The 2,772-nt window shown below is 34.1% G+C and overlaps 1 protein-coding gene across 1 annotated transcript in view; it reads left to right on the top strand.

Moving 5' to 3' along the window:
* LOC106534530 (solute carrier organic anion transporter family member 2A1) overlaps positions 1 to 2,772 on the top strand; it is a 33,003-nt gene that overhangs the window by 588 nt on the left and 29,643 nt on the right. The window lies entirely within an intron of this gene.

Genomic DNA, 2,772 nt, shown 5'->3' with positions numbered 1-2,772 from the left:
ATTATTATTATTATTATTATTATGCATGTCAACTTCTTATTTGGTTGAACTAAGACTGAAAACATAAACCTGAACCAGACAAACTCGTTTATTTCCCCCTCCATAAACCCTGACGGTTCCTCCTCAGGTGCAGCTTAAATTAAAATGTCTTCTTATTAATGCGAGGGACTGAGCTGGGTCCCCCCCCCCCAGGTGTGTAGGATAACATAGCTGTAACCGGAAGTGAGCAGGTGAGGTTAATTAGTGACCAGAACAGAGTTACCTGTTCTCCCTCCTGTCATCTGGTCTGACAAACATCTGGAGACACTTTCTGTCTCGTTATCCAGCTYTGACGGAAAGTTTGAAGGTTTAAAGTTATTTATTTTAGTGTTAAAGTACAGAAACCATCACACTCCTGATGCTTCCTAACAAAAGTTACTTGTTGCTGTAAACAAATAATCTGTCAAACCAACAAGTCCTTCAGTTTCACATGGAGGGAACAAATAGATTTTCAGTCATTTTCAAGAGAACAAAGATTGATTATCAGAGTGTTTGTTTGTTTGTTTGTTTGTTTGTTTGTTTGTTTGTTTGTTTGTTTGTAAAACTCTCAGGATGTAAGGATAAAACTGATTTGATTAAAACTCAGTTAATTTGAAATTAAATTGAAATTATTGAAATTTTATGATTTGCTTGATTGTTACATGTTGTTAGTTATGTATAAATCTCACCAAAAGACATTATTACACCCAGGAAAACTTTAAGAGAGAGMGAGAGCTGTTATAATCTTAAAGGGACAGAGATGTTCATGAAAACTAAGTGTAGAAGCGGTTTGATACAGCTCAATCCAAGGAGTCAGATTATGGAATGTTCTGGAAGATGATATTAAAAGTGCCGAATCACTGTACATGTTTAAAAGGTTGGATTGTTGAAAAAACATGAAATTGTGTAACGTGGGTTCATATAATTTGTTGTTCTTGAAAGATTTGATGTTTTTGTTTAGCTTTGTGTTTTATTGTTTAAATTTATACTTGAGGAAAGAGGCAGATATTCTAAGATTTTTCTTCTTCTCTCTGCTGCCTTTCATTTCATTTTATTTGTGTTTTCTTTTTGTTGTACATAGAATTAAATTTTGCTTTTTAAGAAATGAGTAAAGTTTGGAATTTAAAAAAATTATGAAATTTTACTGATCGTAAAATTTTATTGTGGTAGTAGCTGAGCTGACAGTCTTGTTTAAAGTACTTCAAAGTGATACTTGAGTACAAGTATTGTACCGTAAATTAATTTGGTAAAAGTTTAATTCTCCTGTAAGATAGTAAAAGTCTTAAAGTATCTGAGCTTTACTGTATTGAAGTATCAAATGTATATATCTGACATAAAATGCACTTAAGTAATAAATGTAAAAGTATTTAGTAAATGTGAGCTGTTAGAATTTACAAAATGACATTTATTGAGAGGTGACCTCCCAAAAATATTTTTTTCCCCCTTAAGGCCATAATGACAGTACTGTTGTATTAAAACACTAAAGAGAATCTCGTCTAGCTGGAATATTAGATATAAACGTTTACTTCAACTATGAAAAACAAASTAAAAATACTGTAGGCTGTTGAGTTTTTCTAAATTTAAAAAATGATTTGTCACATGGACTTTGCCATGATATTTATGCTGCAAAGCATTCTGGGTAGATGATAATGTTCACTGGTGAGAGCTCTATGGAGAAGAAATGACTGAAACTGAGAATGTTGATGGAGGACAGCAGAGCTGCTTCATGGAAGGAGAGCCTCAGGCTGTAGCCGTTTAGCTTTCGCTAATATATACTGTATACTGGTGTGTCTCAGTTCATGGGTTGCARCTCACATATAGGCTGCTTACATCACCTCCCCGCGCCGTAGGCTGTCCCAATTCGTAGGCCCCTACTCATGCGGCTGACAAACCTCCCGAAAACGTGGGCTGCATCTGAGTATCCTACTGTCTGACGGTATCCCAGAATTCATTGTGCCGTCAGTAAATTAGACAGGAAAACAAAGACTGCTGAGTTTTTTAAATTTTACAGCCACATTTTTGCTGGTTTGTTTTGTTTTTGTCTTTACGGCGGCATTTGGAAATTTATCTCGGCCTGAAGAATTGGTATTTAAATGTAAGTTTAGTTACTTAGCTGAAGAAAGATTTGATGCAATGAGACGTTAAATAAAATGAAGTTACAAGTACTGGAACTAAACCCAAATCATTAGCATAATAGCATAATAACCTAAGTCATGACTTAGGTTATTATGCTATTAGGCTAACAAAATTATCAATATTTTTTATTTATTTACTGGTAACGTTTTTCTATTAAATCTGGATTTTGTGAAGTTTTGCTTTGAATTAACAAGTTTTTTGCCTCGTTACGAGGCAATGTCTTCTGTAGACTGGACCGTCTCATTTCACAGCTGTTTATGCAGTGCTAGCTCTCGAGCTAATAATATTTACTCTTTTTTCATTCAGGAAAAACTATAAAGTCCAAAAAAAATTACATCAATTATTGAATGAAAAGAGTGCAGAAAGAAGGGGGAAAAACATAAAATAAAATATGTAAGATAATCTTAGGCTAGCTTTATTATTGATAGACAGATAGATTGATTAACTTGAGCGCTAAAGCAAAAGCTGCACGGTCTGCTACGTCCTGCTCAGTGGCGTCACTAGGCCTGTTTTAGGGGGGTTGGAGCCCCCCTAAATTATTTTGGTGTAAAAAAGTATTCTTTTTACAAAAATTCAATATGATGTGGTCAGAATAAATAACTATTTAATATTTCATTA

This window comes from Austrofundulus limnaeus, unplaced genomic scaffold (genome assembly GCF_001266775.1).
Source record: "Austrofundulus limnaeus strain Quisiro unplaced genomic scaffold, Austrofundulus_limnaeus-1.0 Scaffold1199, whole genome shotgun sequence".
NCBI lineage: Eukaryota > Metazoa > Chordata > Actinopteri > Cyprinodontiformes > Rivulidae > Austrofundulus > Austrofundulus limnaeus.
This window is presented reverse-complemented; position numbering and strand designations above follow the sequence as displayed.